Source organism: Amia ocellicauda, unplaced genomic scaffold, assembly GCF_036373705.1.
Source record: "Amia ocellicauda isolate fAmiCal2 unplaced genomic scaffold, fAmiCal2.hap1 HAP1_SCAFFOLD_46, whole genome shotgun sequence".
NCBI lineage: Eukaryota > Metazoa > Chordata > Actinopteri > Amiiformes > Amiidae > Amia > Amia ocellicauda.
The window spans coordinates 640,774-662,300 of record NW_027102982.1 but is presented as its reverse complement, the minus strand read 5'-3'; the positions used below and the strand labels follow the sequence as shown (position 1 = coordinate 662,300).

At 46.3% G+C, this 21,527-nt stretch overlaps 5 non-coding genes and 13 pseudogenes across 5 annotated transcripts; all 18 read right to left on the bottom strand.

Annotated features, from left to right (window-relative positions):
- Positions 1-24: 24 nt before the first annotated feature.
- LOC136736231 (uncharacterized) lies at positions 25-143 on the bottom strand (annotated as a pseudogene).
- Positions 144-362: 219 nt separating this feature from the next.
- LOC136736150 (5S ribosomal RNA) lies at positions 363-480 on the bottom strand. The gene has a single exon (XR_010811588.1). It is a non-coding gene; the product is annotated as a 5S ribosomal RNA (ribosomal RNA).
- Positions 481-695: 215 nt separating this feature from the next.
- LOC136736513 (uncharacterized) lies at positions 696-814 on the bottom strand (annotated as a pseudogene).
- Positions 815-1,033: 219 nt separating this feature from the next.
- LOC136736339 (uncharacterized) lies at positions 1,034-1,152 on the bottom strand (annotated as a pseudogene).
- A 208-nt stretch (positions 1,153-1,360) lies between these two features.
- LOC136736495 (uncharacterized) lies at positions 1,361-1,479 on the bottom strand (annotated as a pseudogene).
- Positions 1,480-1,688: 209 nt separating this feature from the next.
- On the bottom strand, positions 1,689-1,807 carry LOC136736245 (uncharacterized; annotated as a pseudogene).
- Positions 1,808-2,016: 209 nt separating this feature from the next.
- LOC136736143 (5S ribosomal RNA) lies at positions 2,017-2,135 on the bottom strand. Its single transcript, XR_010811581.1, has one exon. It is a non-coding gene; the product is annotated as a 5S ribosomal RNA (ribosomal RNA).
- Positions 2,136-2,351: 216 nt separating this feature from the next.
- Positions 2,352-2,470, bottom strand: LOC136736216 (uncharacterized; annotated as a pseudogene).
- A 226-nt stretch (positions 2,471-2,696) lies between these two features.
- LOC136736142 (5S ribosomal RNA) lies at positions 2,697-2,815 on the bottom strand. Its single transcript, XR_010811580.1, has one exon. It is a non-coding gene; the product is annotated as a 5S ribosomal RNA (ribosomal RNA).
- Positions 2,816-3,030: 215 nt separating this feature from the next.
- On the bottom strand, positions 3,031-3,149 carry LOC136736360 (uncharacterized; annotated as a pseudogene).
- Positions 3,150-3,369: 220 nt separating this feature from the next.
- Positions 3,370-3,488, bottom strand: LOC136736215 (uncharacterized; annotated as a pseudogene).
- Positions 3,489-3,698: 210 nt separating this feature from the next.
- LOC136736136 (5S ribosomal RNA) lies at positions 3,699-3,817 on the bottom strand. The gene has a single exon (XR_010811574.1). It is a non-coding gene; the product is annotated as a 5S ribosomal RNA (ribosomal RNA).
- Positions 3,818-4,025: 208 nt separating this feature from the next.
- LOC136736159 (5S ribosomal RNA) lies at positions 4,026-4,144 on the bottom strand. Its single transcript, XR_010811597.1, has one exon. It is a non-coding gene; the product is annotated as a 5S ribosomal RNA (ribosomal RNA).
- Positions 4,145-4,362: 218 nt separating this feature from the next.
- On the bottom strand, positions 4,363-4,481 carry LOC136736240 (uncharacterized; annotated as a pseudogene).
- A 218-nt stretch (positions 4,482-4,699) lies between these two features.
- Positions 4,700-4,818, bottom strand: LOC136736506 (uncharacterized; annotated as a pseudogene).
- A 210-nt stretch (positions 4,819-5,028) lies between these two features.
- On the bottom strand, positions 5,029-5,147 carry LOC136736626 (uncharacterized; annotated as a pseudogene).
- Positions 5,148-5,366: 219 nt separating this feature from the next.
- On the bottom strand, positions 5,367-5,485 carry LOC136736085 (uncharacterized; annotated as a pseudogene).
- A 219-nt stretch (positions 5,486-5,704) lies between these two features.
- On the bottom strand, positions 5,705-5,823 carry LOC136736302 (uncharacterized; annotated as a pseudogene).
- Between the last annotated feature and the right edge of the window lie 15,704 nt (positions 5,824-21,527).

Sequence of the window (21,527 nt, the reverse complement as noted above, 5' to 3'; positions counted from 1 at the left end):
TGAAGTTACCCAGGAGACGTAAAAAGCTTGCAGCACCTGGTATTTCTAGGAGGTCTCCCATCCAAGTACTGACCAGGCCCTGCCCCGTTTAGCTTCCGAGATCTGACGAAATCAGGCGCATTCAGGACGGTGTGGCCACAAGCCGAAAGGCCTGGCTGCATGATGTCTCTTAAAGGTTGGCGGGTATTGACGGAACTTCCAGCAAAAAAAAAAAAAAAAAAATAGAAAAATGGAGGGAAAAATATCAGTGCAGGAAAGGGTGTTGAAAGTAGCCGGGTACGTGTACAATTCTTCAATAATATCTCCTGCAGACTGAAAGAGAGTATTAAGAGCTACGATAAAGTTACCCAGGAGACGTAAAAAGCTTGCAGCACCTGGTATTTCCAGGAGGTCACCCATCCAAGTACTGACCAGGCCCTGCCCCGTTAGCTTCCGAGATCTGACGAGATCGGGCGCGTTCAGGACGGTGTGGCCGCAAGCTAAGAAGCCTGGCTGCATGATGTCTCTTAAAGGCTGGAGGGTATTGATGGAACTTCCAGCAAAAAACAAAAGAAAAAAGAAAAATGGAGGGACAAATATCAGTGCAGCAAAGCGTGTTGAAGGTAGCCGGGTACGTGTTCAATTCTTCAATTATATCTCCTCCAGACAGATAGAGAGTATTAAGAGCTACGATAAAGTTACCCAGGAGACGTAAGAGCTTGCAGCACCAGGTATTTCCAGGAGGTCTCACATTCATGTACTGACCAGGTCCTGCCCCGTTTAGCTTCCAAGATCTGACGAGATCGGGCGAGTTCAGGATGGTGTGGCCGCAAGCCGAGATGCCTGGCTGCATGATGTCTCTTAAAGGCTGGCGGGTATTCACGGAATTTCCAGCAAAAAAAAAAAAAAAAAAATAGAAAAATGGAGGGAAAAATATCAGTGCAGGAAAGGCTGTTGAAAGTAGCCGGGTACGTGTACAATTCTTCAATTATATCACCTGGAGACAGAAAGAGAGTATTAAGAGCTACGATGAAGTTACCCAGGAGACGTAAAAAGCTTGCAGCACCTGGTATTTCTAGGAGGTCTCCCATCCAATTACAGACCAGGCCCTGACCCGTTTAGCTTCCGATATCTGACGAGATCGGGCGCATTCAGGACGGTGTGGCCACAAGCCGAAAGGCCTGCCTGCATGATGTCTCTTAAAGGTTGGCGGGTATTGACGGAACTTCCAGCAAAAAAAAAAAAAAAAATGGATGGAAAAATATCAGTGCAGCAAAGGGTGTTGACAGTAGCTGGGTACGTGTACAATACTTCAATTATATCTCCTCCAGACAGATAGAGAGTATTAAGAGCTACGATAAAGTTACCCAGGAGACGTAAAAGCTTGCAGCACAAGGTATTTCCAGGAGGTCTCACATTCATGTACTGACCAGGTCCTGCCCCGTTTAGCTTCCGAGATCTGACGAGATCGGGCGCGTTCAGGATGGTGTGGCCGCAAGCCGAGATGCCTGGCTGCATGATGTCTCTTAAAGGCTGGCGGGTATTGACGGAACTGCCAGCAAAAAAAAAAATAAAAATAGAGGGAAAAATACCAGTGCAGCAAAGGGTGTTGAAAGTAGACGGGTACGTGTACAATTCTTCAATTATATCTCCTGGAGACAGAAAGAGAGTATTAAGAGCTACGATGAAGTTACCCTGGAGACGTAAAAAGCTTGCAGTACCTGGTATTTCTAGGAGGTCTCCCATCCAAGTACTGACCAGGCTCTGCCCCGTTTAGCTTCCGAGATCTGACGAGATCGGGCGCGTTCAGGATGGTGTGGCCGCAAGCCGAGATGCCTGGCTGCATGATGTCTCTTAAAGGCTGGCGGGTATTGACGGAACTGCCAGCAAAAAAAAAAAGAAAAATAGAGGGAAATATACCAGTGCAGCAAAGGGTGTTGAAAGTAGCCGGGTACGTGTACAATTCTTCAATTACATCTCCTCCAGACAGAGAGAGAGTATTAAGAGCTACGATGAAGTTACCCAGGAGACGTAAAAAGCTTGCAGCACCTGGTATTTCTAGGAGGTCTCCCATCCAAGTACTGACCAGGTCCTGCCCCGTTTAGCTTCCGAGATCTGACGAGATCGGGCGCATTCAGGACGGTGTGGCCGCAAGCCGAGAGGCCTGGCTGCATGATGTCTCTTAAAGGTTGGCGGGTATTGACGGAACTGCCAGCAAAAAAAAAAAAAAAAAAGAAAAATGGATGGAAAAATATCAGTGCAGCAAAGGGTGTTGAAAGTAGCCGGGTACGTGTACAATTCTTCAATTATATCTCCTGGAGACAGAAAGAGAGTATTAAGAGCTACGATGAAGTTACCCAGGAGACGTAAAAAGCTTGCAGCACCTGGTATTTCTAGGAGGTCTCCCATCCAAGTACTGACCAGGCCCTGCCCCGTTAAGCTTCCGAGATCTGACGAGATCGGGCGCATTCAGGACGGTGTGGCCACAAGCCGAAAGGCCTGGCTGCATGATGTCTCTTAAAGGTTGGCGGGTATTGACGGAACTTCCAGCAAAAAAAAAAAAAGAAAAAAAGAAAAAAGAAAAATGGATGGAAAAATATCAGTGCAGCAAAGGGTGTTGACAGTAGCTGGATACGTGTACAATACTTCAATTATATCTCCTCCAGACAGAGAGAGAGTATTAAGAGCTACGATGAAGTTACCCAGGAGACGTAAAAAGCTTGCAGCACCTGGTATTTCTAGGAGGTCTCCCATCCAAGTACTGACCAGGTCCTGCCCCGTTTAGCTTCCGAGATCTGACGAGATCGGGCGCATTCAGGACGGTGTGGCCGCAAGCCGAGAGGCCTGGCTGCATGATGTCTCTTAAAGGTTGGCGGGTATTGACGGAACTTCCAGCAAAAAAAAAAAAAAAAAAGAAAAATGGATGGAAAAATATCAGTGCAGCAATGGGTGTTGACAGTAGCTGGGTACGTGTACAATACTTCAATTATATCTCCTCCAGACAGATAGAGAGTATTAAGAGCTACGATAAAGTTACCCAGAAGACGTAAAAGCTTGCAGCACCAGGTATTTCCAGGAGGTCTCACATTCATGTACTGACCAGGTCCTGCCCCGTTTAGCTTCCGAGATCTGACGAGATCGGGCGCGTTCAGGATGGTGTGGCCGCAAGCCGAGATGCATGGCTGCATGATGTCTCTTAAAGGCTGGCGGGTATTGACGGAATTTCCAGCAAAAAAAAAAAAAAAAAAAATTGAAAAATGGAGGGAAAAATATCAGTGCAGGAAAGGGTGTTGAAAGTAGCTGGATACGTGTACAATACTTCAATTATATCTCCTCCAGACAGAGAGAGAGTATTAAGAGCTACGATGAAGTTACCCAGGAGACGTAAAAAGCTTGCAGCACCTGGTATTTCTAGGAGGTCTCCCATCCAAGTACTGACCAGGCCCTGCCCCGTTAAGCTTCCGAGATCTGACGAGATCGGGCGCATTCAGGACGGTGTGGCCACAAGCCGAAAGGCCTGGCTGCATGATGTCTCTTAAAGGTTGGCGGGTATTGACGGAACTGCCAGCAAAAAAAAAAAAGAAAAATAGAGGGAAATATACCAGTGCAGGAAAGGGTGTTGAAAGTAGCCGGGTACGTGTACAATTCTTCAATTATATCTCCTCCAGACAGAAAGAGAGTATTAAGAGCTACGATGAAGTTACCCAGGAGACGTAAAAAGCTTGCAGCACCTGGCATTTCCAGGAGGTCACCCATCCAAGTACTGACCAGGCCCTGCCCCGTTTAGCTTCCGAGATCTTACGAGATCGGGCGCATTCAGGACGGTGTGGCCACAAGCCGAGAGGCCTGGCTGCATGATGTCTCTTAATGGTTGGCGGATATTGACGGAACTTCCAGCAAAAAAAAAAAGAAAAATGGAGGGAAAAATATCAGTGCAGCAAAGGCTGTTGAAAGTAGCCAGGTACGTGTACAATACTTCAATTATATCTCCTCCAGACAGAAAGAGAGTACTAAGAGCTACGATGAAGTTACCCAGGAGACAAAAAAGCTTGCAGCACCAGGTATTTCCAGGAGGTCACCCATCCAAGTACTGACCAGGCCCTGCCCCTTTTACCTTCCGAGATCTGACGAGATCGGGCGCGTTCAGGACGGTGTGGCCGCAAGCCAAAAGGCCTGGCTGCATGATGTCTCTTAAAGGCTGGCGGGTATTGACGGAACTTCCAGCAAAAAAAAACAAAAAAAAAAGGAAAATGGAGGGAAAAATATCAGTGCAGGAAAGGGTGTTGAAAGTAGCCGGGTACGTGTACAATACTTCAATTATATCTCCTCCAGACAGATAGAGAGTATTAAGAGCTACGATGAAGTTTCACAGGAGACGTAAAAAGCTTGCAGCACCAGGTATTTCCAGGAGGTCTCCCATCTAAGTACTGACCAGGTCCTGCCCCGTTTAGCTTCCAAGATCTGACGAGATCGGGCGAGTTCAGGATGGTGTGGCCGCAAGCCGAGATGCCTGGCTGCATGATGTCTCTTATAGGCTGGCGGGTATTGACGGAATTTCCAGCAAAAAAAAAAAAAAAAAAAATGAAAAATGGAGGGAAAAATATCAGTGCAGGAAAGGGTGTTGATAGTAGCCGGGTACGTGTACAATTCTTCAATTATATCTCCTCCAGACAGATAGAGAGTATTAAGAGCTACGATAAAGTTACCCAGGAGACGTAAAAGCTTGCAGCACGAGGTATTTCCAGGAGGTCTCACATTCATGTACTGACCAGGTCCTGCCCCGTTTAGCTTCCGAGATCTGACGAGATCGGGCGCGTTCAGGATGGTGTGGCCGCAAGCCGAGAGGCCTGGCTGCATGATGTCTCTTAAAGGCTGGCGGGTATTGACGGAACTGGCAGCAAAAAAAAAAAAGAAAAATAGAGGGAAAAATACCAGTGCAGCAAAGGGTGTTGAAAGTAGCCGGGTACGTGTACAATTCTTCAATTATATCTTCTCCAGACAGAAAGAGAGTATAAAGAGCTACGATGAAGTTCCCCAGGAGACGTAAAAAGCTGGCAGCACCTGGTATTTCCTGGAGGTCTCACATTTAAGTACTGACCAGGTCCTGCCCCGTTTAGCTTCCGAGATCTGACAAGATCGGGCACGTTCAGGACGGTGTGGCCGCAAGAGGAGATGTCTGGCTGCATGATGTCTCTTAAAGGCTGGCGGGTATTGACGGAATTTCCACCAAGAAAAAAAAAAAAAAAAAAGAAAAAAGGAGGGAAAAATACCAGTGCAGCAAAGGGTGTTGAAAGTAGCCGGGTACGTGTACAATTCTTCAATTATATCTTCTCCAGACAGAAAGAGAGTATAAAGAGCTACGATGAAGTTCCCCAGGAGACGTAAAAAGCTGGCAGCACCTGGTATTTCCTGGATGTCTCACATTTAAGTACTGACCAGGTCCTGCCCCGTTTAGCTTCCGAGATCTGACAAGATCGGGCACGTTCAGGACGGTGTGGCCGCAAGAGGAGATGTCTGGCTGCATGATGTCTCTTAAAGGCTGGCGGGTATTGACGGAATTTCCAGCAAGAAAAAAAAAAAAAAAAAAGAAAAAAGGAGGGAAAAATATCAGTGCAGGAAAGGGTGTTGAAAGTAGCCGGGTACGTGTACACTTCTTCAATTATATCTCCTGGAGACAGAAAGAGAGTATTAAGAGCTACGATGAAGTTACCCAGGAGACGTAAAAAGCTTGCAGCACCTGGTATTTCTAGGAGGTCTCCCATCCAAGTACTGACCAGGCCCTGCCCCGTTTAACTTCCGAAATCTGACGAGATTGGGCGCATTCAGGACGGTGTGGCCACAAGCCAAGAGGCCTGGCTGCATGATGTCTCTTAAAGGCTGGCGGGTATTGACGGAACTTCCAGGAAAAAAAAACAAAAAAAAAAGGAAAATGGAGGGAAAAATATCAGTGCAGGAAAGGGTGTTGAAAGTAGCCGGGTACGTGTACAATACTTCAATTATATCTCCTCCAGACAGAAAGAGAGTTTTAAGAGCTACGATGAACTCACCTAAAGGATTATTAGGAACACCATACTAATACTGTGTTTGACCCCCTTTCGCCTTCAGAACTGCTTTAATTCTACGTGGCATTGCTTCAACAAGGTGCTGAAAGCATTCTTTAGAAATGTTGGCCCATATTGATAGGATAGCATCTTGCAGTTGATGGAGATTTGTGGGATGCACATCCAGGGCACGAAGCTCCCGTTCCACCACATCCCAAAGATGCTCTATTGGGTTGAGATCTGGTGACTGTGGGGGCCAGTTTAGTACAGTGAACTCATTGTCATGTTCAAGAAACCAATTTGAAATGATTCGACCTTTGTGACATGGTGCATTATCCTGCTGGAAGTAGCCATCAGAGGATGGGTACATGGTGGTCAAAAAGGGATGGACATGGTCAGAAACAATGCTCAGGTAGGCCGTAGCATTTAAACGATGCCCAATTGGCACTAAGGGGCCTAAAGTGTGCCAAGAAGACATCCCCCACACCATTACACCACCACCACCAGCCTGCACAGTGGTAACAAGACATGATGGATCCATGTTCTCATTCTGTTTACGCCAAATTCTGACTCTACCATCTGAATGTCTCACCTCTTTTTCCTATTTGTAGTGGAGATGAGTGGTACCCGGTGGGGTCTTCTGCTGTTGTAGCCCATCCGCCTCAAGGTTGTACGTGTTGTGGCTTCACAAATGCTTTGCTGCATACCTCGGTTGTAACGAGTGGTTATTTCAGTCAAAGTTGCTCTTCTATCAGCTTGAATCAGTCGGCCCATTGTCCTCTGACCTCTAGCATCAACAAGGCATTTTCGCCCACAGGACTGCCGCATACTGGATGTTTTTCCCTTTTCACACCATTCTTTGTAAACCCTAGAAATGGTTGTGCGTGAAAATCCCAGTAACTGAGCAGATTGTGAAATACTCAGAACGGCCCGTCTGGCACCAACAACCATGCCACGCTCAAAATTGCTTAAATCACCTTTCATTCCCATTCAGACATTCAGTTTGGAGTTCAGGAGATTGTCTTGACCAGGACCACACCCCTAAATGCATTGAAGCAACTGCCATGTGATTGGTTGATTAGATAATTGCATTAATGAGAAATTGAACAGGTGTTCCTAATAATCCTTTAGGTGAGTGTATATGTATGTATGTGTATGTATGTCCAATTGCTTTGACAATACAAATGAAATGAATTGAGAGAGAGAGAGAGAGAGAGAGAGAGAGAGAGAGAGAGAGAGAGAGAGAGAGGAATATGAGCTCCTAAAAAACATTTGTTTTTATACATAAGCGGATTTAATTTGTGATTTACAAATGAATATATAGCACTATAAACATACACAGAAGACATGGAATAGAAATTCAGAAGAAAAAGTATTCAAAAAATAATAATTTTAAGAGAAACACAAAAAGAAGAAAGCAGAGAGACAGTTCAGAAAAGAAAAGCTGAAGACAAGAATTGGAGGTAAGAGACAAATAATTAAACAAAAAAATATGTATTAATAAAATAAATAAGCATTCTCAGTAGTTGACTCAGCCAATGAAAATGCAGAGCTCCGATTTGAATAGAGTGACAGTAGGAGAGAGCCCAACTGCCACTGAGACTGATAGAAATCTATCGAACAGCAGTCTGACTGCAGAGCTGCCTTTTGAAATCCGATACCCTGAAGACATTCGCTCTGCACAGGCTAAGAAGGACTACAAACAAGCTGTGATGAGAGCATCTCCTTAGACCCTCATCCTAGACTACACCGGTAAAGGAGAAAACAGGGTCAAGAACAATCTACTGTTCTACACCGCCTTTCACAAAACCCTGTGCCAGACATACCCCAATAACAACAAGAGGGGCATTAGCAGAGGCAGGCAGATCTCAGTGCTGGTAGAGAAAGACACAGACAGTGTGATGCTCACTTTTAATGTATACCACAACGGGACCATCATGGTGCAGGGCAGCGAGAGCAGCCTGGACCAATTAGCTCTCGGCTTCCACACCTCAAAGCAGCAGACTGAGGTAGAGAAACAAGAGCCAGAGCCGGCCACCCTGCAGTCTGCCCCCAGCCACACGGAGCCAGACAGTGCCCCATCTCCCACAGACTGCCCCCCTGTCTCCCCAAAACTCTCCAGCAACATTAAAACACTAAAGGAATGCCTATCAGTGCTGGAGCTGGAGTTTGCGGAGTTCAGGGAGCAGACCTTGAGCACCCTGGCCCAGACCTCCTTGTGCGATCAGCTCCGGGATGAGATGCACAGACTAAAGATGCAGCACAAGGCTGAGATCCATGAGCTGAGAGCAGCAGTGAGAGACCTGGAGGAGCAGAGCCAAACCCTGAGGACGGAGCTGCGCAGAGCGAGGGAGGAGCTGACCAGGACACCCCAGCACAGCCAGCTAAGGAGCCTGCAGAGCCAGCTGGAGGAGCTAAGAGAGGAGCTACACATCACTGGAGCACAGAGACTGCACTGCACTGACCCCACAACACCTCCAACCCCTGACGCACCCACTGATCCACCCACACTCCCCCCACACTCCCCACCACTCCTGACACACCCACTATCACCAGACCTGCCACTAATACACAACCCCCTGAAACGCCACTCCCCCAAAACACACCCGCTGCCCCCACCACTCCCGACGCAAACCCGGAGTGGCAGGTCAACGCAGAGGTGGTCATTCTGAGCGAATCCAATGGGAAGTTCCTGGTTGAGAGGCGCCTCTTCCCTGGGCGAAAAGTGAAAAAGCTTTGGTGCTCCACAGCACAGAGAGCCCTGGAGCTTTCTCTCCAAGAGGAGGCTTTGCCAAGTCAAACACATCCTCATCCACACCGGCACTAACGACCTGAGTGCCCGCAGGGGCGATGTGGCCTCAGCCCTGAGACAGGTAGCAACGAAAGCCACAGAGGAATTCCCAACTGCCAAAATTTCCATCTCCACACTGCTGCCCCGCACAGACGTGCCCCTGCACATCATCCAGGCCATCAACGCAGAAGTGTCCCGAAGATGTGCCCTCCTCCCCAACGTCCACCTGGCACACCACTGAGACATCCAGCCACATCACCTGTATGACCACGTCCACCTCAACAAGACGGGTGTGAGGATCATCTCAAAGGTCCTCAAGGACACAACCCTGGGCCGAAACCCCACACACCCCCACCTCGAGACCAGGAGCAAACCCCCCAGCCCCCGGCCACATCCCCAGCCACCGGCTCCACCCCAGCCCCAGCCCCTGAGACCCCGCGGCCCCATTCCCCACCCCCCCATCCCCAGAGGGCCCGTCCAGCACAGCAGAGCGGACAGCCGGGGACCAGCACAGCCACACAGCCACGCAGCAGCGGCTTCCAGAGCCTGGAGGCCCGATGCTGCCCAGCTGGCCCAGATAAGGCAACTCCTCAGTGTCATCTGTACCACACTGCTGAGTTAACTGAGCCTCAACACACATATATATGGTTGTGGAGATGGAGAGTAAGAAAAAATGTGATTTAATTATTCTGATATTTTGATGCAAAGATAAAATCTTTGTGTGATTATTATGTATATCCATATATAATTATTAATAGTAATATAATATCAGTTGTAGACCACAAATTAAACTTTCTTATGTAGAAGAGACAAGTATAATAAAATATATTAACATGTCCTTTAAAATAAGCAGTTGGAATATGCAGGGTTTACGCTCCTCAACTTTTGGAATGAAGAGCACAGGCCCTGAACTGATCAACACTGTAAATAGTTCAGATGTTTTCATTCTTGTAGAGACTTGGTGCTGTGCAGATATGTCTATACACTGGATGGATACAATGGATACAGGGAGCTGATTGTGCCCTCCTATAAAAAACCCAAAGTCAGGTGTGGCAGGGCCTCGTGGGGGATTATCGTGTGGTACAGGGAGGAGCTCCGAGCAGCCCTATGCCCAGTACAGAGAGGAGACACACACCTGTGGATGAAAATCAGAAAAGACACCCTACAAAATAACACAGATATATACCTATGTGCAATTTATATGCCACCCGCAGACTCCCCCTACTATAATGAGGAAGGCTTTCATGAGCTTCAAAACGAAATCTGCCACTTCCAGACCCTGGGCTCTGTACTGCTGTGTGGCGATCTCAATGCCAGGACTGGCAGAGAGATGGACTACATCAATACAGAGGGGAACACACACCTGTTCGGAGACTCCCCGCTGTGCCACACACACACCTCCACACTGACACAGCCACGACAGCATGGTAAACAAGAGCAGGAAGCAGGTAGTGCGCCTATGTAAAAGCCTGGGTCTATATATCATCAATGGCAGGACTAGGGGGTACTCTCTGGGGAGATTCACATACTGCTCGGCTCTGGGCAGCAGTGTGGTGGACTACACCATAACTGACCTGGACCCACAAGCCAACAATGCGTTTATAGTCAGACAACAATCTCCACTATCAGACCACAGCCAAATAACACTTTACCTAAAAAGATCAGCGCAGCCACAAGTCAGAGCCAAACTTCCCACAAAACTGGTCTCCCTGCCACCCAGTTAGAGATGGTCAGAGCCCAGCACAGAGAACTACACAAGAGCCCTGAATAGTGATGAGATTGAAAACATGTTAGACAGATATCAATCCTCACACTATCAAATAAACCAAAACGGAATAAACTCAGCCACCAAAACACTGAATGAAATATTTGAGAGACTGGCTTTAAAATCAAACATTAAAACAATTAAAAACCAAAATATGAAATCGTCTAAAAGAAAAAAAGAACAGTGGTGTGACCAGGAGTGTGAAACTTCTAGGAAACACCTGAGACATCTCTCCAACACTAAACACAGAGAGCCCGACAACCAGGAGGCTCGCCTCAGCTACTGCCAGGCCCTGCGGCACTACAAGCAACTCCTCAGTAAGAAAAAAGACCACTATATGGGCAGAATAAATACCCCAAAAACAAAAAATGAAATACCAATTCAAAATGGAGAAATCTGGAAAACACACTTTGAAAAACTTTACCAAAATGTTGAAAACAATCCAAAGCCAGAACAGGTTAAAATATTAAAAAACCTAAATAAATTGGAAGAAATCATTAAGAATAACCAAAATCCCTTAGATAACCCATTTACAATACAGGAACTAAAACATCAACTCAAAATCCTCAAACCCAGGAAAGCCAGCGGCCCCGACAGCATCAGCCCTGAGATGCTGAAGCACAGCAGCCCGCAGCTGCAGGAGGCTCTGCTCAAACTCTTTAACCTGGTGCTGAGAGCTGGGTGTTTCCCTGAGGTCGGGAATCAAGGATTGATCACCCCGATTTTTAAAAGTGGAGACAAATTAGACCCCAATAACTACTGGGGCAGCTGTGTGAGCAGTAACCTGGGGAAGGTGTTCTGCAGTATCATCAACGCCCAGATACTGGCCTTCCTTACCAAGCACAGTGTCCTGAATAAGAGTCAGATTGGCTTCCTACCAAAACACAGCACAACCGATCATATTTACACTCTACACACCCTCATAAATAAATATACCCAAAACAATAAAGGAAAAATATTTGCCTGTTTTGTAGACTTTAGAAAGGCATTTGACTCAATCTGGCACAAGGGATTATTTTATAAACTTCTACAGAGTGGTGTAGGGGGTAAAGTTTATGACATCATTAAATCAATGTATTCTGAAAACAAATGCGGAGTTCAAATTGGCAACTCAAGAACAGAGTTCTTCACTCAGGGGCGGGGAGTGAGACAGGGCTGCAGTCTGAGTCCAACACTGTTCAACATCTACATCATCGAGTTGGCCACAGTGTTGGAGCAGTCTGACGCCCGCAGCCTAACTCTCCATGACACAGAGATCAAGTTCCTGCTCTACGCAGACGACCTGGTGCTGCTGTCGCCCACAGAGCAGGGGCTTCAGCAGAACCTGGCGCTGCTAGAGCAGTACTGTCAGAAATGGGCCCTGGCAGTCAATCTGGACAAGACCAGAGTTATGGTTTTCCAGAAAAAAGCCCCATCTCAGGGAAACAGGTACCGCTTCACTCTGGGCAGCACTGGATTAGAGCACTGCACCAGATACAACTACCTTGGCCTGACCATCAGTGCGTCAGGGAGCTTCAGCCTGGCTATAAACGCATTAAAAGACAAGGCACGCCGGGCATTTTATGCCATAAAGACACAATTTGGGAAAACAACAATACCAATAACTATTTGGATTAAAATATTAAACTCCATCATCCAACCAATCCTGCTATATGGGAGCGAAGTGTGGGGTCCCCTCATGAACCTCAATAACAACAATTGGGACAAAAGCCCCATGGAAATATTCCACCTAGAATTTAATAAAAACATCTTACACGTACACAGAAACGCCCCCACGGCTCTGAGGCTCACAGAGCCCGAACACACAATGACCAAAACAACAACAATTGGGAAAATTGACATGTACCTGAAAAGCAAATACACAAAAGATTAGAGACACGAATTAGAATTACAAAACAAATTGGAATGCTACCGGGCCCTGAATAGAAACATTACATTGGCTGAATACTTAAAAATCCAAAATATAAAAGAGAGACAAAATCTAACTAAATACAGGCTCAGTGACCACAGCCTCGCCATTGAAAAAGGCCGCTACAGAAAATTCTGGGTTGCCAGAGAAGAGCGGCTGTGCAGCCAGTGTGACCTAGGGGAGGTCGAAACACAGGCAAATTTCCTGCTGTCCTGCCCTAAATACACAAAAATCAGGGAGACATACTTTAAAATATTAAAAATGCATATCCCTGAGTTCAGCATGATCCCCGATTGCTGCAAACTCCCCGTCCTGCTGGGAGAGGAGGAGCGCACTGCCTTCTTAGCAGCGCAATATGTATCCACCTGCCACAGCCTGCGAGACAGTGTGTAGACACCAGCCTGTGGCACTCCATTTGCAAAACAAAATAAAAACAGTGATTTTTCTGATGTCATGACACAAATTTTGATACAAACAACAAATATGGTTTATATCCTACTTAATTTTATTTCAATGTGTACTATATTTGTTCCACTGAATCTTGTATTGCAATGTTTTGTCTTGATTGATAGAACATTTGTATCTGCTTTGGCAATATTGTGATAGATCATGCCAATAAAGCACCTTTGAATTGAATTGAAATGAATTGACAGACAGACAGACACACGCACACACACACACACACACACACACACACACACACACACACACACACACAGAGCCAGCCAGCCAGACAGCCAGCCAGCTCAGCCATGACATCACGAGCCTCTCTCAGCTGACTGCTATGACATCACAGAGCACGTACATTCCGTTGCTTGCCGTCTGTCAACCACTCAGTCACTGCCAGCCAGACTGGCTGGCTGGCTGGATGGGGGGGCTGCTTGCTGCTGCTGCGTATCTTAGCAAGCTAATTTGCCTGACCGGCCTTCCTACTCCTATGCCCAAATGCCCACCTAAGCCCGATCTGCTGTTCACCTGGATCACAGCTCCGCCCCAACAAGGCAGATCCTCCCAAAAATGGTACAAACTGATCCACGTTCCCCTCCACGGAAAGCTTTAGCCCAAAATAAGGGACACATTCTGTAACAACATAACGAATGCCCACCCAACCTGTGACAAAACTGAGAAAAAAGAAAAACGCTCAGTCCTCCTGGTGGAGGGACACACAGCCACCCTGGCTGCCCAATATGTCAGCGCCTACCACAGCCTGAGGGACACAGTGACACACGAGCACCGGCTGTAAATATAATGTAAATACTCGTTTGTAATGCATGTCATTGTATTTCAAAAAGGAATCTGGAAATAGTAAACCTATTTTCTTTATTTGAATGTATTAAAGATCACATTTTATTACATTTTCTTTTTCTGTACTTCATTACATTATATTGAGATTCATAATTCTATTATTTATTTTCCGTATGTATGTATGTATGTATTATTGTATGGAAGGAAAGTTAGAAATTATTTTCTCAAACCCGTTTTGCTCTCTTGTATACTTAAGAAAGATAAGGTCAAGCTAGAAGGTCAGGCGGCCATAAGGTAGTTTGATTTCTGTTTGTTATTTACGATGAGAACCTTGGAGACAATGTCAAACGGTATGACCTACGTGCCTGTTCCTTAAAACCATGTGTAGATCTATGAACTCTGTTCTATAATGAAATATGTTCTGCTTAGTTAGCCTTTAAGATAACATAGTAATGATTTTCTAGCATGTATGTATGTATGTATGTATGTCCAATTGCTTTGACAATACAAATGAATTGAATTGAGAGGGAGAGAGAGAGAGAGAGAGAGAGAGAGAGAGAGACAGACAGACAGACAGACTGACAAACACAAACAGACACACACACACACACACACAGCCAGCCAGCCAGCCAGCCAGCCAGCTCAGCGATGACATCACAAGCCTCTCTCAGCTGACTGCTATGACATCACAGAGCATGAACATTCCGTTGCTTGCCGTCTGTCAACCACTCAGTCACTGCCAGCCAGACTGGCTGGCTGGCTGGATGGGGGGGCTGCTTGCTGCTGCTGTGTAACTTAGCAAGCTTATTTGCTTGACCGGCCTTCCTACTCCTCTGCCCACATGCCCACCTATGCCCGATCTGCTGTTCACCTGGATCACAGCTCCGCCCCAACAAGGCAGATCCTCCCAAAAATGGTACAAACTGATCCACGTTCCCCTCCACAGAAAGCTTTAGCCCAAAATAAGGGACACATTCTGCCCAATATGTCAGCGCCTACCACAGCCTGAGGGACACAGTGACACACGAGCACCGGCTGTAAATATAATGTAAATACTCGTTTGTAATGCATGTCATTGTATTTCAAAAAGGAATCTGGAAATAGTAAACCTATTTTCTTTATTTGAATGTATTAAAGATCACATTTTATTACATTTTCTTTTTCTGTACTTCATTACATTATATTGAGATTCATAATTCTATTATTTATTTTCCGTATGTATGTATGTATGTATTATTGTATGGAAGGAAAGTTAGAAATGATTTTCTCAAACCTGTTTTTCTCTCTTGTATACTTAAGAAAGATAAGGTCAAGCTAGAAGGTCAGGCGGCCATAAGGTAGTTTGATTTCTGTTTGTTATTTACGATGAGAACCTTGGAGACAATGTCAAATGGTATGACCTACGTGCCTGTTCCTTAAAACCATGTGTAGATCTATGAACTCTGTTCTATAATGAAATATGTTCTGCTTAGTTAGCCTTTAAGATAACATAGTAATGATTTTCTAGCATGTATGTATGTATGTATGTATGTCCAATTGCTTTGACAATACAAATGAATTGAATTGAGAGGGAGAGAGAGAGAGAGAGAGAGAGACAGACAGACTGACAAACACAAACAGACACACACACACACACACACACACACACACACAGACACACACACAGCCAGCCAGCCAGCCAGCCAGCCAGCTCAGCGATGACATCACAAGCCTCTCTCAGCTGACTGCTATGACATCACAGAGCATGAACATTCCGTTGCTTGCCGTCTGTCAACCACTCAGTCACTGCCAGCCAGACTGGCTGGCTGGCTGGATGGGGGGGCTGCTTGCTGCTGCTGTGTACCTTAGCAAGCTTATTTGCTTGACCGGCCTTCCTACTCCTCTGCCCACATGCCCACCTATGCCCGATCTGCTGTTCACCTGGATCACAGCTCCGCCCCAACAAGGCAGATCCTCCCAAAAATGGTACAAACTGATCCACGTTCCCCTCCACAGAAAGCTTTAGCCCAAAATAAGGGACACATTCTGCCCAATATGTCAGCGCCAACCACAGCCTGAGGGACACAGTGACACACGAGCACCGGCTGTAAATATAATGTAAATACTCGTTTGTAATGCATGTCATTGTATTTCAAAAAAGGAATCTGGAAATGGTATACCTATTTTCTTTATTTGTATGTATTAAAGATCACATTTTATTACATTTTCTTTTTCTGTACGTCATTACATCTTATTGTGATTCATAATTCTATTATTTATTTTCCGTGTATATGTATGTATGTATGTATGTATTGTGACAAACAAGGGGCAGGGTCATACATGGCAGATATGTCAGGCCAGGTCTGCTGCAAGGTGTGTACTCTAGGGTAGAATACCGACCCTAGGCAACTACACTCCCCAGAAACCCTCAGGCAGCCATTCTAGCACCTAATGTGGTCACTTGGTGTTACTTCCTCAATTATTCACCAGGTATATAAGGCGGGCCTGAGAGAGAGAAAAGTGAGAGACAATAGGGTGAGTTATCTGGAAAACAGAGGTAGCTCATAAGGAGAAAGCCAAGACTTATTTATTCCAGACTTTGTTTAAAATAGAATGATTATGTAAGATTAGTTACAACTCCAGTGTGAGTTAGGTTTTGTTTTCAGATTTGTTTTGTTTGAAGTAAACATACAGGCACAGCCCTGTATTTGCAACCTCCTCCCTGGGTCATGACTGGTTTTTACTCCTAAGAAGATCACAGAGAAGACCCGCACATGTGTACAGCCAAGGCGTTTTGTCACATTTGGTGTAGAATGCGGGCAGCACCTCATGAAACCCAGACTGGCTGAGTGAATTTTTTTATCCAAAAAAAATAAAACTACAGGCTGTAATAGCCCAACAGGAAGCGACCAGGGTGCAGCAGGTGGCTCACCAGGATGCTATGCGGATGCATCAGGAAGCACTGCAGGTCCAGCATGATACAAATAAAATGTTTAGAGAAGAGCAGGAAAAGGTGACTAAAGAGCTGAAAGAGAGTGTTGAAGCACTTGCAACCAGGATTGGGCCACAGGGGGCTGCAACCCATTCCACTCCCCGCACCAATCACTTTCTGCAGAAAATGACAAAACAGGACGATGTTGAGGCCTTCCTTATGACCTTTGAGAGGACAGCAGAGAGAGGGATGGCCAAAAGATTCCTGGGCAGGGCTTGTGGCACCTTATCTGGCAGGGGATGCACAGAAAGCGTACTTTGATCTGGAGCTGAAGGACGCCCAGGACTATGATAAATTGAAAGCGGAGATAATGACCCGATTGGGCGTGACCACCGCAGTGAGGGCACATCGGTTTCAGCAGTGGGCCTACCAACCAGGACAACCAATCCGAACGCAGATGTTTGATCTGATCCATCTGGCCAGGAAATGGCTACAGCCAGAGGTCCATTCATCAGCCGAGGTGGTGGAGGCCATAGTCCTTGACAACTACCAACGCTGTTTGCCCAAGGACGTTCGACGCTGGGTTGGCCAGAATGAGGTGCTGTCCGCTGACACCTTGGTGGCCATTGTAGAGCGGTTCTATACAGCCGGAGCAGCAGAGCATGTACCGGAGGTTAAAAACTCGTTCCCCAGGCCATGACGAACCAGCGGACCGGGTAAGATGGTTCCAAAGTACTCTGGGAAACATGACGCGCTGGGTTGGAAGAAAAGAGCAAGACTGGGGGGGGCAAAGGTGGGGCCTAAAGCCGAGACTAAGGGTTATAGGGGGTCACCATCACAACCAATTGTCTGCTACAATTGTGACAAAGTAGGACATATTGCGGCCCACTGCCCAGGTAGAGAGGAACCAATGCAATGTAATGTGTGTGATATGGGGAAAGAGAAACCGGTATTTTATGCCTGCCCTGTTGGGACGGATGTTTTCATAGGCGGAGTACCTAATCCAAAACACATGTGTACAGTGATAGTCGATGAGAAAGAAGTGGCTGCTCTACTCGACTCTGGCAGTATGGTTACACTGGTCACAGAAAAATTAGTAGCGACCAACAAGCTGGATAGACATCAGGAGCTCAGTATCACATGCACACATGGTGACACACGCCCCTATCCCACAGCCCTTGTAAACATACAGACAGAGGCCGGGAAACTAGATTACGAAGTCGGTGTGGTACCCAACATGCCATATGATGTGATACTGGGACGATATTTTCCTAATTTTGGAAAACTAGATAGAAAACATAGTAAATTGGAAATGCACACTGAAAACTGTAAGCCAGAAGTTGCCTCGATCCCACAACTAGAGCTAAAAGTAGACCTGGTTCCAGTTGAGTCGACAGTGAAGGTTTTGGTTGGGGAAAATTAAACTGAAAACATAGGGGTGGAATGTAGTGACGTAGATGACCCTATGGAGGGTGAGGAACCCAGCACTAGCAGGGTGGGTGAGAATCCATTCATAGAGACCCCTGAAGCTGACAATGTAGAAGTGTCAGTGTTAGAGGGACTCCCCACTGATTTTGGCAGCGCACAGGTGCGAGATCTCACTCTACACTATGCTAAAGAAAATGTGAAGGTAGTAAATGGGACCCCTATGACTACTGCAGACCCGCCAACAGCTTATCCTTATTTTATGGTAAAAAATGACCTATTGTACCGTGTAAATAAGATAGGGGTGGACATTGTGGAGCAATTGCTAGTTCCCACCCCATTCAGACGAACAGTTCTCAATCTGGCACATGGGCATATCCTGGGGGGACATCTGGGGATGGACAAAACCAAGGATAGACTCCTGAGGAGGTTTTACTGGCCAGGCGTACATGCAGACGTGACAGAACATTGTAGCTCATGTCCTGAATGTCAACTACATGCTCCTAAACCAGCCTTCAGATGCCCACTGGTCCCTTTGCCCATCATAGAGACCCCCTTTGCTAGGATAGCTATGGATGTGGTGGGACCTCTCCCGAAATCAGCCAGAGGGCATCAGTATATACTGGTTATTTTGGATTATGCCACCAGGTACCCAGAAGCCATTCCACTGCGGACCATGGCTTCAAAAGGTATTGCAAAAGAGCTAATGTTGATGTGTAGTAGGGTGGGGATACCGAGGGAGATATTAACAGATCAGGGCACACCCTTTATGTCTAAGGTTATGACCGATCTGTGTAAATTGTTGCAGGTTAAGCAGTTGAGAACATCAGTCTACCACCCACAAACAGATGGGTTGGTTGAGAGATTTAATAGGACCCTGAAGTCCATGCTAAGAAAGGTAATCGATAAGGATGGGAAAAATTGGGAATTCATGCTGCCCTACTTGATGTCTGCCATTAGGGAAGTCCCACAGGCTTCCCTGGGCTTTTCGCCTTTTGAACTGTTATATGGGAGGCACCCCAGGGGGATATTAGACATAGCCCGTGAAACGTGGGAACACGAGTCCACTCCTTTCCGGAGTGTAGTCGAGCACATCAATGCTATGCAAGAGAGAATAGCCACAGTCACTCCCATTGTGAGAGAGCACCTAAGGCAGGCACAGGAACACCAACAATTCGCCTATAATCGTCAGGCTACACTGAGGGTGTTCCAGCCTGGTGATAGGGTGTTGGTGTTGGTTCCCACTGTAGAATGTAAATTTCTGGCTACGTGGATGGGACCTTATGAGATTATAGAGCGAATACGGGAAGTGAACTATAAGGTTCAGCAACCCGGCCGCCGACCCCCAGAACAAATATATCATGTCAACTTAATAAAAGCCTGGAAGGACAGGGAAGTGTTGATGTTGACTTACCCCCCTCAGCCACTAGGGACACCGAAGGTGAATATTGCAGCTGCCTTGTCACCTGACCAGTTGAAGGAGGTGAACGACTTGATAATACGTAATAGGGAAGTTTTCTCAGGCATACCGGGGCGTACCCATTTAGTCGCTCACAACATTGTGTCTCTCCCAGGAAAGAAGGTAAATATGAGGCCTTACAGGGTACCAGAAGCTCGCAGGAACACTATTAGAAATGAGGTTAAGGAAATGCTGGAGGCAGGGGTTATTGAAGAATCCCACAGTGAGTGGTCCAGCCCTATAGTCATGGTTTCCAAACCTGATGGCTCCTGGAGATTCTGTAATGATTTTAGAAAGGTTAATGAAATTTCAAAGTTTGATGCATACCCAATGCCCCGAGTAGATGAATTGTTAGAGAATATTGGGAATGCTCGCTATATTTCAACTATTGACTTAGCCAAGGGCTACTGGCAGATTCCCTTGACCCCGGGTGCCAAAGAAAAAACAGCCTTTGCAACCCCAGATGGTCTGTTTCACTACACAGTGATGCCCTTTGGCCTGCATGGTGCTCCTGCCACCTTTCAAAGGTTGATGGACCACATACTTAGACCACACAGGACGTATGCGGCAGCATATTTAGATGATGTGGTCATTCACAGTCCAGATTGGGAATCACATTTGTCTCAGCTCCAAGCGGTATTGGATTCAATACATGCAGCAGGCCTGATGGCTAATCCAACCAAATGCAATTTGGGGTTGGAAGAGGCCAAATACTTGGGCTATACAGTAGGGAGGGGTATGGTGAAACCCCAAATATCCAAGGTTGAAGCCATAAACTCTTGGCCTAGGCCTGTCAATAAAAAGCAGGTTAGGGCATTTTTAGGGTTAACTGGGTATTACCGGAGGTTTATTCCCAACTATGCTACCTTAGCGGCCCCTCTGACTGATATGACTAAGGCTACAGAACCCAATATGGTTAGATGGGGTGATACAGCAAACCGGGCTTTCCGGAGCCTACAGGAGGCGCTCTGCCGCAACCCCGTTTTAATGGTACCTGACTTTCAGAAAGAATTTATAGTCCAGACGGACGCCTCTGAGGTGGGGATCGGAGTGGTTTTGTCCCAAAGAATGGGTGATCACGAACACCCGGTGTTGTTCCTTAGCAGAAAGTTGGAATCCAATGAAATAAATTATTTGGTAGTTGAAAAAGAATGTTTGGCAGTGAAGTGGGCTTTGGACAGTCTTCGATACTATTTGTTGGGCAGGCACTTCACCCTGATCACTGACCATGCCCCCCTCACTTGGATGCATCGTTCGAAAGACAGGAATGCCCGTGTGATGAGGTGGTTTTTGAGTCTCCAACATTTTCATTTCACCCTGCAGCACAGGCCAGGGAAGGCCATGGGGAATGTTGATGGGCTGTCCCGGGTGCATGCTTTTTTGCGGCTGTCGCTCGACCTATGGGGTCGCAGCTGGGGGGGAGGATGTGGGACCAACCAAGGGGCAGGGTCATACATGGCAGATATGTCAGGCCAGGTCTGCTGCAAGGTCTGCACTCTAGGGAAGAAAACCGACCCTAGACAACTACACTCCCCAGAAACCCTCAGGCAGCCTAATGTGGTCACTTGGTGCTACTTCCTCAATTATTCACCAAGTATATAAGGCGGAAAGATAGAGTCAAGCTAGAAGGTCAGGCCAGAAGCTAGTTTGATTTCTGTTTGTTATTTACGATGAGAACCTTGGAAACAATGTCAAACGGTATGACCTACGTGCCTGTTCCCTAAAACCATGTGTAGACCTATGGACTCTGTTCTATAATGATATATGTTCTGCTTAGTTAGCCTTTAAGATAACATAGTAATGACTTTCTAGCATGTATGCATGTATGTATGTATATATATATATATATATATATATATATATGTATGTATGAATGTATGTATGTCCAATTGCTATGACAATACAAATGAATTGAATTGAGAGGGAGAGAGAGAGAGAGAGAGAGAGAGAGAGAGAGAGAGACAGACAGACTGAAAAACAGACAAACAGACACACACACACA